Below are 13,213 nucleotides of genomic sequence, written 5' to 3'. Positions count from 1 at the left end.
GGTAAAAGGGTGCCCTTGAGCTAGCATATTGCAAGAGGAAGTTACTACAATAAATATATGCTGAACATATTTAATCTACATTTGTCTGTCAGAAATAACAACTCTAAAAAGAAAAATAAAGTTGATTGATTGGTAGTTATTTGACCTTGAAGGTGGAGTAACACCCACCAACTCCTGAACCTGCTGTACTTGCAGCAGCCCAAATGCTCATGAGCACAGGCAGGGCATCTTGGAGCATCAATTGCTCTTTATTGTAGGTCAAGTTTGTTTAATAGCTATCAACAGTTATTTATCAGGAAAGAGCAAAAGAAAGCCCTTCATCTGAAGCAGGCACTTTCAATCCATGTCAATATATGTCTAATCAATGTTTCAAATAAATAATTGCCACCTTTCAAAGGCAGCAGAGCACCTCTAGGCTTCACCTTCTCACAAGTATCTTCAGGTATTCAGTGGCCCAAGGCAGATCAGGAATACAGAAATCATGGAAATTACAGTCAATCTGAACTGTAAAAAAGTGGTGTTAAAAGGCAGATTTATCCCTATCCTTGTGGCCTTTCTGATCTCTTGAAAAATTTCTCCAGGTCTTTGGCCACGTGGCTGAGATGCAATCATGTAATCTATCTTAGTCTGAGGCTGAGTCTGGGCTGCAGGACTGTCTGCATCAGCTGGTTTATACAGCTGAGGTCAGGCATGCTGAGCTGTAGCATGGATGGATTACTTACACATTTGGAAAATCTAATTCATTTTTTTTAATAGAAAAAACTATGTTATGGAAAAAAAAAAAACAAAACAAAACCCCTAAACCAATACATTTCTGTCTTATCTAATGCTTTCCCAATCTATATCTGTAAGTTATGTAGACCTTCCTCCTCTTATTTCTTTCAGCAAGGAAGAAAGGTTGATGTAAAGCCTTGCACTCATGTGTGCTTTATGCTCAGGAGGGCTCCACAGTGCCCATTGCTGCTACAGGATATTGGTAAAGAGCAGCTCCCTGCCTAAGTGATCTATCTACTGAAATCAGAGAGGACTGTTAAATAAAATAAATTAAAAAAGAAAAAGCACAACAAATTACAAGTTAGTTTATGGTCATACAACTGCCCACTTTTTAATGAGAATATTTGATTGATATCATATTACTGCCTCCAGCTCCACAGGGATAAGTGAGTATTGCCAGGAATGATGATTGTTTTGTTTCTAAACTGTTGCACTGCTCTGAAACACTGAGTTGCTATGGATATTCCCATTGTCCTAAAGAAGAGATTTGGTAGTGTCTTTGACTTTTTTTTTTGGGGGGGAGGCATACAGCCCTGTACATTCATTTCACAAATATGTGGGCTCCTAACAGACACTGAGAAAATTCCGCTTGATGTAACAATGGTCCTTTCAATAAGCTTTTTCAAAGGATTAAAAAGCAATATCAAAACCAACAAACTGCTGCATGAGTACTTTGCTGAGATTAATTCACCCACTGCTATTCTAGAGGATGCCAGAGAAGACTGGTTGTTTTGAAGGTCACTTAGTTCATAGCAGATTTTACTAGTGCCAAGAACCTTTCATTGATTTGACAGGTGAGCAACAATAAATAGATGATTAACTTTGGGCACAGGAATCCAGTAAACTCTTCAAGAACAGGTAAAACTTGTTGGTCTTTTCCTGCAGTACATTCTGAACCATGATACTGATACAGAGAATGAAGTTTGAGCATAGTTTTCATGTTGTTATTTCCTCTGTACTTTCATATGTAAGGGTAGTTCTATTCCTAAGTGGCATCACATGATTTTTAATTAAGGTTCCTACATTCTTTAGGAATAAATATTCAGATTTTTATATATGACTCTTGGTGGCAACTAGGCTTGTTAAGGCCTCAAACACATTGCAAGGAAGACTCCATGGTAAGGTTTTCCTACATGACAAGGTCTTTGGTGGTTCCTAAACCACTTACCTCCACTTCCTTACTCAGTTACCTTGTACGTGGACTTGGTGCTTCGGCTCTGCAGAGTAGCGTGCATCTCAGTTTTGTAACAACAGGACTAACTCCTCTGTTAGTAATTACTCCTGATTATTTCATACCTTTTCACAGAACTGTAACAGGCTGATCAGTACAGCATAATTGCTGAGACATGGGGCTTTTAGCAGATATTACTTAAATTTTACATCAACTAGGAACGAAACACAGGATTTGTCTTGTGAACAAACTATCTCCAGCTTTATTACTGCTGTTAATAGAATATTATTGTAGCAATCTGCCTTGGAGGCATAACAAGGAAATTATTTCAGTATGAAGTTCTTTCATATGATTTTGGGATGTTCTGTCCTGAGCTACAATGTCTATTCCTTCCTTCCTCTTTGTTCATCATTTACTGACAGATGCAGTACAACTTTACCCATCTATTAACTGCTACCCACACGCCCAGGTCTTTTCCCATTCCTCTTACCTAAGTAGGTACTAGGTTTCTAAATATACTTAAAAATACAGGCTCAATCTCCATGGACACTTTTTTAACCACCACTTGTTTATACCTAACTGACAACTGCTAATAAATAAATAAGTGAACTAATAAATAATCTCTAAGTGAGACAAGGAGGCACAAAAGTACAAAATGTAATCAGTTCTAAGTAATGTTAAATTTGATGGCTTTGTAATGGAAAATAACTGCGGGTGCTTGGAAGTAGTTGACATAGGTTCAGGTCCTCAGGCCCTTAGCACAAAAGGTGTGAGAAAAGCAGAATAGGAAAACAGGACCTGGGGATGGTGAGTATCTGGGACTAGCAGATGTCCAGGATGGGAGCAGTTAAACTAACTGATAAGTAGAAGGCCAGGATGATTGCTATGTCTGTAATGTCAATTAAGCTTGTTGGGAAAAGTAAACGACCCTTAAAGACCACCACATTTTTGTATGCATGCTGGAAACCTTTTGGAAAATGATGTAATATGCTCAGTAACCATACAAGGATGACCTGTATAGAAATTCGGGGACACACTTTAGGAGGAGCCATCCCCCGTGTCTCCCAGCGCCCCAATAAAGAATACCTGCTTGTCAACTTGAAACTCTGCTGGCAAGTTTGTTCCTGGAGTTTTCTCTGAATCATAAGTTATCATATCAGTTACAAAAGAAGCTTCAAAAAATATCAAATGAAGGTGATTTCTGCAGTATGTTTTTATTTTTCTACCCTTTCTTCCCTGATTTTAATCTGTAAGAGGAAAAAAAACCCCACAATTACAAGAATGAAGACCCATAAACTAAAATTAGTCTATACATCCAAGTTTTAACATTCTAAGGAATGATAACCTCTAATATTTTTACCTACTGAACACAGTTATTAACATTAATGTAGTAACCATAATGAGAAAAACAAGTGCCACATTAGGCAAACATTTACATGGAGGGCTCAGGATTTGTATCTGTCTGGAAGCCATCTGTTGATTATAGCTGGTGAAAACAGCTAATGAACAAGGTTAGGTTTCCTTATCTGAGACCTTTCTCACAACGGAGTGGCTCATTCATCACCTAGGCAAGACTCCAAGTCCTTTAAGAGATCAGACTGCTTCTTGATGTGGGGCTCACATATAAGGCCCTGATTAGTGAGCTGATTAAAGGAATTTCCAAAACTGGCCTGGTCTGATTTACGGTGACTATTAGAGCTGTAATGTGACAGCTATACTGAAAAGAGCACAAAAGCATAAAAGTACTGTAAAGGAAGCTGTCAGCATTATGAAAAATCAAAGCTCAAGCAAAAATATGGTGGATCCTGAAAATAGGTGTGGGAAAATTCTTTTGTAGTGACAATTTTAAGTCCGTCTTCAGGAAAGTTTGTAAGTTAGTGTTCTTTTTTTTTTTTTCTTTCTCCATATGTATTTTTCCTTTCAGGTAGGTGTTGTACGAAATTTCATGGGGGCAGAACTCTTGGCTTGATTAGAACAACACCACAGGAGTGTAGAAGCATTCAAGACCTGTGAAAAACTCTCTGCTTTGCCCTGAATCTAAACTTTGTGCTAGGGAATAAGAAAAGTATTTTCTTTATGCTGTTAGAAGGTCAAAGCATCTTGTTATTGGCCAAAACAAATTAGTGCTAATGTTAGTTGGAACAAATGTTGCCCTGATCTGCTTCTTGTAGCTAGTCAGAGCCACATGGAACTTAAATCCCCAACTAGTGCATGAGATTGCCTTCAACTGGAAAATATTTCCTAATCTTCAGCTAAAGTTAGCTTGAAGATTTTTTCTTTCTATCCCCACAAAACCTAAGATGGTTTGTTATTCTTTCACATTATAGAATCATAAAATCAGAGAACAGTTTGGGTTGGAAGAGACCTTAAAGCTCATCCAGTTCCAGCCCCCTGTCATGGGCAGGGACACCTTCCACTAGACCAGGTTGCTCAAAGCCCCATCCAACCTGGCCTTATGTCAAGAAGCTTTCATATTCCTGTAAAAATTATATAGTACTAAAGGGGAGCAAAACCAAAAGTACCACTAAAATGTCACCTACTATCAGCAGCTGTCTAGGTTGCACTGGAGATGTTAACCATTTGCACTGTGCACATAGTAGGAAATACTGTGTTACCATGCTGTTTTGTTTTTTTTCTAGCCAAGTCTTCACAGGTGGTAAGGGTGGAAGTGTCTCTGACCTTTTTAGGTAGCCATTTCTAGCGTGGCTTCACTGTCCTGATAAGTCTTTTGCTAATGCCCAATCCAAATCTCCCAAACCTCAGCATGCTGATGCCCTGTTGCCCCTTGATTCACCACCTGTCACTGCTGTGACAAGTTTGGTTCTGTCATCTCTGGAACTTATTTTCAAGTACTTATAGGTTGCTTTACATCCTTGCTTTGCTTCCTCTTAACCAGGTCAAACAAGCCCATTTCCTTCAACCTCTTCTTACAGTTTATGTGCTGTATGTTTCTTACTGCCTTGGTAGATCTCTGCTGGATCCTCTCCAGCTTCTTGGCATCCCTCTTCTTGATCTAGGAGGGTTCAAGTCACAGGACTCCAATGTGGTGTTACTCCCTGCCAAACAAGGGTAACCAGTTCCCTTGGTCTGCTAGCCATGCTTCTCCAAACATAGCCCATTGCGCCATTTCTCCAGTTCACAATGTAAGTGTGCTATTGGTTCAATTTTCATTTGATTTCCACTGTAACTCCCAAGGTCACCTGCCCAGATGGTCAGTCCCAGCTGACGTTGATGTCTGGGGTTATTCCACACCCAGTACAGAGATCTGCAGTGCTTGAACGCTGAAATCTCTGTTGACACAGTGCTTGAGTCTGAGTGTCATGGTGAGGGTGTCTCTGTCGTAGATCCTTACACAGGTTAGTCTTGTTTCCACTCCTTAGGAAGGTCGGAGTTTTCCTAGGAAACTTGTTTTTGCAAAACTTATAGCCTGCTTCTCTTGAATAATACTCATAACCAAAACTGAAGGTATTTTTACACTTTTTCAGGGTTTTTTGTAATATTTCTGGATGGCAAAATCACTAGTATCTCCTCTAGTAAGCCCTGACCAAATCCTCTGTCTAGTGCAGGCACCACCAGCAGCAGTGTGGCTGTGAGAGCAGCATGCCTGTGTTTTGAAGAGACCAGCAAGAATACATATTAAAAGAAATGGAATGTTTGTTCTGGACAGTGACAAGTTCATTTGATATGCATGGAAGAGCTGGCCACCTGTAATGATACATGCATAACGTATATTGTATGCGATAACAAGGGTAGATGCTGTACCCAAACATGCCTGTCTGTGGAACACCAATGGAAAACCAGGATGGCAAAGCTCCTAAGCCCCCCAAACTAATTGTGTTTAGGCATTTAAAAGCTATAGGCCAGTGACTGTGAAGGATTTTAAAATGGTTTAAAGTGCTGGGGGTGGGGGGGAGGAGGGAAGTTGCAGCTTCATTTACAGACAGCTTTCAACAGAACTTGAAATTTCCAGGTGTCGTGATTTAATTTCTTTTTACAATCTAAGGCTGTTTATGTCAAACTAGAAGCTTGGCTTTCACAGAACTACCCCTCCCACACCCTCAAAATCCCTTAGAGTAGAATGCTCTTTATGGGGACAGGTCTCTCATATAAAGGGACTTTTTAAGACTCAGAACAGTCTTCATCCTATGAAATGTCTATGCAGATGCAGTTCTAAGTCTGGCGCAAAGAACTAGGTACTGCACAGCACAGGTGTGAGAAAGCTGTTGTATTTCCTTACCTGCAAATTGCAAGGGTCAGAGCTACGAAGAGAAGCATTCACAGGTTTGAAAAAGTCACAGTGGGAAGGAGAAAGTGGCAAGTGATGCCACTTGATGATGGGGATGGTCTGCTAAATTCAGCCATGTGTGAAAGTCAGCAATAGTTAAATGGCCTGGCATCCAGAGGGAATGTGAGCATGCAGAGCTTTTAGATACCACTTTACAGAGAAATATTGGAGCTGGGATATTCCCACAAACCGTCACCTCAGACATTATAGTACAGTTTCTGAGAAGTATGTTTGGGGAAATACGGGACTCCAACCACTAGAACAATATTACTGAAGATGGTCCCCATCAGAGCTCTTCAGGAAATAATAAACAGGTATAAGACGTTTATCACAGCTCTCTTGTTCCTTCAGAAATTATCTTGCATATGAACAGTTTTGGTGAGCTAGGCTGCATCTTTTGATGTATCTCTTTCCAGTGAAATTGCAGGTTGGAAAGCAATGCTGGGAGCCTCGGAAACCTCTTACCACCAACAATGCGATATCCCTTATGTTAGGGGTATCCCTTACAGGGCCCATATTTAAGAGGGGCCCATCCCAGAGGATTCTTTGTATATAGACACACTGCAAAACACTAATGTGTGTATATGTATGTGTGTCCATGGGTTTTTCCTGCATTGTTGTAACCTTAACCCTCCCCACCTGGGGAGAGCTTGTACACCCATGAGCAATCATTGTATTAACACAGCTACCGTTGAAATTAAGAAGGACCCAAACAGATGTATCTCACTTTGTTTTGGCAAGAAAATCCTCCAGCCACATTTGCAATATCCTTTGTTTTGGGACCCTCCCTTCCCTCCACCCTGTGCTGACTTTTCTGTGTCTGGGAATGTTTTTCGGTTTTATGGAGCTAAGCAATGTTATTATAATATGTTATTACGCTTATAACATAAACAATATGTTACCCGGCCTTCACTACTCAATTTACAGGAGGTGGAACTACTTTGATGTGGGAACAGAGATGGAACTGCTGGATTATTTCTCATCTCAACTTTTTCAGTGAGATGTCATCTTCAGGAATTGTCTTCAAAGCCAAAGCAAAAATGATTTGTACTTTATAACATGTGTGCAGTTTTCAGCAAGCCTGGTGCACAGTGTCCTTCCCAAAAAAACATTAATTAATTTGTCTTGGAAGGGGGTGGGGGAAAAGTATTTTCCTTAGTTCAGCAGAAGAGCTATTGTTATGGCACAGAAAGAGGAAAAAATATTGGGAAGATCTTTACAGAAACCCTTCTTTTGTTTTCCTCTTTGACTTCCTCTTCTTGCCCTGAAAAAGCTGTTGTTAAGTGACACAAATGTGAAAAGAAAACTGTCTTACTCCAGTAAAGATGCCTCTGCTTAAAGGGCAAGAGCAGAAGTTAGTGTAAACTATGGGGTATTTGCTGTCCTTTTTGTGAAGGCAGCAGGTCATGCAGGGGCTTTGCTTGCAGCCAGAGCTAAACATCCTGGGGACTGCCCAGGGTGAAGGAAAGAAACCTTGCCAGTGGTGATGTTAGCAGTCACGAGAGCATCTTCTTGCCCAAACTGCAGGGCCATGAGCATTTAACAAGAATTTAATATTTAACAAGAATCGTTTAAAGAGATTTCTCTGGCTTGAAATGTTACACAGATTTTTATTTATTTTTGTTACACGTGTGTCTACAGAGAAAAAAATTCTAGCCAAGGCCCTACAACCAGTCTGCATGAGTGGAAACTGCGACAGGGCAAGATACACATCTGCTGCTGGCGGTTGGTGTAAACATGCGAGAGATCAGGGACCATTGTCCAGGGCTACACCTTATTTACCTTTGATTTCTTTCCTGTCTGGGAATCAACTAACTGCTGTTCGTGGACTTTAATGAAGAACCTGAGAGCAGACATGTACTTTCCAAGGCTTTTGCCAACTGCAGTTAACATGACTGTTTAATCAATACTGCTAAGTGATTTTTCCCAAGGAGAGAGTGCCCACACGATGGGTAGAGAGCAGCCTCTGTGCTGCTCAGAGACCTCCCAGTCTGCCATGTTGTGCCCATCCTAGATTAGTTCAAACAATCCTTCTTTGCCAAAGGAGTGTCTGCTCCATAAAGGCTCCCCGTGGCCATCCCCACTGCGTGCCATCGTGCCCTGCGCTGGTGCAGCAGGCACTGGAGGGGAGCAAGCGTGACATGCACCGTCTGTCTGGCTGACAGCATTGCTTTTGCTGTGGCAGTGGAGAGAAAAAAGGGGCCTATTCATGATCATAAGCAGATGGGTAAAGCCTTGCATGGTCCGGGGGTGGCCCAGGGGTGGTTGCTGTGAGTCGGGTAGCTCTCTGGCCCTGTGGAGAAAGCACTTTTCCGTTGAAACAAATACACAAAATGGCAACAGTAGGGCCCAACTTTTAAATCTATATGTGAACACTTTTTTTAGGTAAGACTACCTCAGGTTCTTATGCTTTCTCTCTCTCTCTTTTTTAATGCCAATTTAACAAATCTGCATCTGTAGGCACTGCAGTAGATGTGAAGAACATGAATTTGCCTTTAAAACACAGATGCATGCTTTTCAGGTGTACTAAACACCCCTTCTTTTATAGGTGAGCATATTGTAGACTACAGAATTCATTGTGCTCCATTTACTATTCATAATTACCTCCACAATAAGTTAATTACAACCCTAAGCTCAGGTTGTGGTGAATCTGTCCACTTTTTCTCATAACAGTAGAAAATAACTGATGTAATTAGTAAGAAAGTCCTTGATGGATGTGTAATGCGTTCTGTGTATTCAGAAGGCACAGGACTGGTCAGGTTGCTGCGCCACAGCTGTGGCTGTACAAGAGGCAAGTGCAGACCAGTGCTGACTTCCTAGCTCTATGTGAAGGACCTTGGAAACCTGCAAAACAAAACCCCTTAGCAATGTCCTTAAACCTTAGCAATATCCACTCTAGCTTCTTGTGTGTTCCACATACAAATTGGGGAGGGAATTGAGTATAACCCTGACAGGTTTGCAGTGAAGGTCTCCTGAGACCACTCAGTGGATAAAGAACTGGCTGGATGGCCGCACACAAAGAGTTGTGGTCAATGGCTCAGTGTCCGGCTGGAGACCAGTAACGAGTGGTGTCCCTCAGGGATCGGTGCTGGGACTGGTCTTGTTCAACATCTTCATCGCTGCCATGGACAGTGGGATTGAGTGCGCCCTCAGCAAGTTTGCCGATGACACCAAGCTGTGTGGTTCGGTTGATTCACTGGAGGGAAGGAATGCCATCCAGAGGGACCTCAACACGCTTGTGAGGTGGGCCGATGCCAACCTCATGAGGTTTAACCATGATAAGTGCAAGGTCCTACACCTGGGTTGGAGCAATCCCAGGCACAGCTACAGGTTGGGCAAAGAAGAGATTCAGAGCAGCCCTGTGGAGAAGGACTTGGGGATGTTGGTTGATGAGAAAATGGACATGAGCCGGCTTCAGTGTGTGCTCGCAGCCCAGAAAGCCAACCGTATCCTGGGCTGCATCAAAAGGAGCGTGACCAGCAGGTCGAAGGAGGTGATCCTGTCCCTCTACTCTGCTCTTGTGAGACCTCACCTGGAGTATTGTGTGCAGTTCTGGTGTCCTCAACATAAAAAGGACATGGAACTGTTGGAACAAGTCCAGAGGAGGGCCACGAGGATGATCAGGGGACTGGAGCACCTCTCGTATGAAGACAGGCTGAGGAAGTTGGGGCTGTTCAGCCTGGGGAAGAGAAGGCTGTGTGGAGACCTCATAGCAGCCTTCCAGTATCTGAAGGCGGCTTATAGGGATGCTGGGGAGGGACTCTTCATCAGGGACTGTAGTGATAGGACAAAGGGTAATGGATTAAAACTTAAACAGAGGAAGTTTAGATTGGATATAAGGAAGAATTTCTTTCCTGTGAGGGTGATGAGGCACTGGAATGGGTTGCCCAAGGAAGTTGTGAATGCTCCATCCCTGGTGGTCTTCAAGGCCAGGTTGGACAGAGTCTTGGGTGACATGGTTTGAGGTGTCCCTGCCCATGGCAGGGATTTTGGAACTAGATGATCTTAAGGTCCTTTCCAACCCTAACTATTCTATGATTCTATGATTCTATGATTCTGAGTCCTCCTTGCTGGATGCGCTGGAAGACCATCTAGGTGGTCTTGCTTTCCGCCATGCATATTTCAGAGCTTCTGAAATTTCTCCTTTCTTTTCCACACTGCTTGCTTGGCCTTTTTGCCTTCCACAGTTTACCCAGCCCATACATTTTTTTTTGCCTGTGTAGTATTTGCTGCTTGGCCCTGTTCAGTTATACTGAACTTCTCACTGGAGGTTTGGCATCCCTTACTCCTCACCAGAGAGAAGCCAGCTCCCTTCCCCCCTCCCCATGTTCTGGCTTTCCTGCCCCCTCCTCAATGAACCGCTCTGGCACTCATACCTCTTTCAAATGCCTCTGCTCCAATCCTTCACACCAGAAGACAAATTTTCCTTTATCTCCTTGTGCCGTTTAAGCTGTGAGAAAACTTCTGCAATAAGACTTACAGGAACATTACTGCAATCCAAAGCACCGGTTTTTCACTTCCAGGTTTTAAGTATTTTCAGGTTGAGTAGCAGTATCATTAAAAAAAACCCTAAAAACCCTACAACAATGTTTCTTGCAAATACTACTTTGTAGATTCTCCTTTTTATCAGCATGTATATTATCAGGCCAGGGTTTCTCATCACAGCCTCCCTTTATTTTAAAAACTCTAAGCTTTGTCCATATGCTTTTAAAACAACAAATATTATCCTATTAATAAAATCTTATTTCATGGCTATATGTATCGTATGTTTAGAGCAGTTTTTTCCTAGCATCAGGAAAGAAGAAATTTCTTAAGAATCCTTATTCCAGTTTTTGAAAAGACAGACTAAAATTCATGTAATCCCAGCTTTCATTTTAAAGAAGAGCTGCGTAACACTCCTAAGCCAACCTGCAAACAGACAGTTTGCATGGACACCCTGTCCCTCCTCAAGGCTAAAGCTTGTCTTTGAAAGCCTCCGTTGTTCTCTGCAGCACCCTATCTGTTACTGTGTTGTAACTGCAAACGCAAAGGTAACTACAGCACAAGTGCACCGTACAATCCACTCCAATGAAGCTGCCAAGCAACATTTTTACTGCAAAGGGGAAGTTTTATGATGAAAAAGCATATTTCCCCTCATATTATTTCCTATTTTTAGCCAACAGCTTTCTTTTCTACAGTCTATTTTAATCTGTTACAGGTCATTCATCCTGTATGCCACATCCAATGTTCTCCAGCCTTGGATGGAGTTGTGTGGGGCTTAGACTTGTGCACATTTTTTTTAATTGGGCTTTGCCCAATGTCCAGTGTTTTGAATTAAACTCAAGTGTGCTCATGTATCCTGAGGCACAGTGTGCTTTCCAAGCAGAGTTCAACACTGATTTATTCTGTTGATATTCCAAACCAAACATAGCTATTCTGGCTGGGGCCCATTATTTTATGACCTTCATGGGCTTCAGAAAGTTTCTGAACTTCTGAAAGATATTTACCCTCTCAGGCAGCAGCTATAAAAGCCCCTTTCGCTCTTATTTTTTGTGTTCGCCCAGTGGCTCAGGCTTGGCTATTTCAGTTCCTAGTGAACACAAAATAAGACGTATTTGTGTAGGTCAAACAATGCTCTTAAATCTTTCCAGAACTGAGGGAGACCTAAGTCTCTAATTTAAGTTACAGGGGCTCCCAGATGTCTAAATACTGGTGTATTTCTGAGCCTCAGAAAGCAAAAGGAGGCTGGAGACTTTTGAGGCCAACACCCTTCAAAGTGTGAGGGATGGCAGCTTGGTTCATAGTTCTACAGCTGGTTACAGCTTAGAGATTGCAAAACAAAGGCATAGGTAAGAGAGGGTCTTGTGCAATTTTAGGGGGAATATGTGTTCAGCATGGAAAAAAAGAGGCTAATGACAGGCACTGTATTTGCAGCTCGTGTCCCTGCTCCCCTTCATGGTCATGGTGATACCTGCTCTGTGACCATGGGCATGCTCAGAAGGCCCTGATACCTTGTGGGGATTCGGCTCAAAATATTGGCTCTAAACTGTAGCTGCTAAAGACATGTAAGGCAAATGCCTGCTTCCTTTTTTTTTTCTTTTTTTTTTTTTCTTTGTCTGTATATTTGGATGTTTAGGCTGGTCTGAAAGGCCATTAAGAATTACAGGATACAAATATGGGAATGGGAGCTTAGGCTGAATAACAGAAAAACTTGTAGCAAATGTCAAGTTCCTAAACTTGAATTCTTTCCAGTCACACTGGACACCATGCTGGAAGAAAGGATGCAAGCAAACTTTAATTTCTGATCCTGAGCTGACAATACCTCTAATATGTATGTTAAATGTTTTTGTCTCTTAACATGTGAAATGAGATAAAATGGGTTTATTTCCTCATCATATGCAAACCTATTAAAATATCTAAAGTATGACTGTAAAGAATTGCAAAATCCTGGCCTATGTATGCTATCTGCAATAAAACCCTTTATGTCTTTGATATGTTTGTACAAATCTCCCTGCTGCATTTTCAACAGGTAGATGCCATGCAGCATCTAAAACAATATGCTAGGTGTAAACTCACATAGTTATATTAACACCTGATTCTTCAAGCCTTGTCCTTGATGCACTGTGATGTTAAGCTCAAACGTGCATTTTCTCCATTCTGATTTCTGCTGCTCTTTCCAGATCTTTGTCTCATATTAGATGATGGCTTAAGGTCATATTATCTTGATGGCTGGGTCTAGAGTATGAGTCAGGAATGTAAACTGAGGTTTTAATCAGTAACAATTAAGGTAAAAGAATGGAAGAGCATCTGCTGGAGTTGAAATAACTTGGGAAATATCAGTCTCACAACTTTGCACAGCTTGTGCGTGATTCACCTCGTGACTGTGCTCCTTGGGCTATCTCATTAACCACTCTCCAAGAGGGGTGTGAAGGGATACTGTTAAGTCTTTTTGGTCCTGAACTCTAAAGACAAGAACACATAATGCTTCTGGCAAGCTGGAGCCT

Source organism: Pezoporus occidentalis, unplaced genomic scaffold, assembly GCF_034315485.1.
Source record: "Pezoporus occidentalis ecotype Australia unplaced genomic scaffold, CSIRO_AGI_Poc_V1 ctg19, whole genome shotgun sequence".
NCBI lineage: Eukaryota > Metazoa > Chordata > Aves > Psittaciformes > Psittacidae > Pezoporus > Pezoporus occidentalis.
This window is presented reverse-complemented; position numbering follows the sequence as displayed.